Source organism: Asparagus officinalis, chromosome 6 (assembly GCF_001876935.1).
Source record: "Asparagus officinalis chromosome 6, Aspof.V1, whole genome shotgun sequence".
NCBI classification, from domain to species: domain Eukaryota; kingdom Viridiplantae; phylum Streptophyta; class Magnoliopsida; order Asparagales; family Asparagaceae; genus Asparagus; species Asparagus officinalis.
Genome location: NC_033799.1, coordinates 6746853 through 6747276, shown reverse-complemented (window position 1 = coordinate 6747276; position 424 = coordinate 6746853).

The following is a 424-nucleotide window of genomic DNA, read 5'->3' as shown; positions in this document are numbered from 1 at the left end:
GAGCTCGATCAACAACAGTTCAAAGAAGGCCTCTCTTCCTCCTCCTCCAGATCCGCCTCTCCAAACGGGTACAGAAAGGTAACCTCTTTCATAAATGTTTGCAGGTCCTTCGGTTCGAAAATCCAAGACCCCGTTTCCGCCGCTGCACTTGCACCACGTGACGTCCCCGCGTCATCCAACGTGGTCCAGATCGCAGATCCGGACTCCTCCTCTGCACTTGCACCACGTGACGTCCCCGCGTCGTCCAACGTGGTCGAGATCGCAGATCCGGACTCCTCTTCCGCCGAGGAGATGGCTTCTGAAGACGCTCCAGCATTATCAAAGAGAGCACGCCAAAGACGGCGTCAACACCTTGCTCGTCAGCTGGCCAAAGCTTTGGAGCCGACAGATGGGATCCACTACAATGAAGATCTAAAATCCAGGC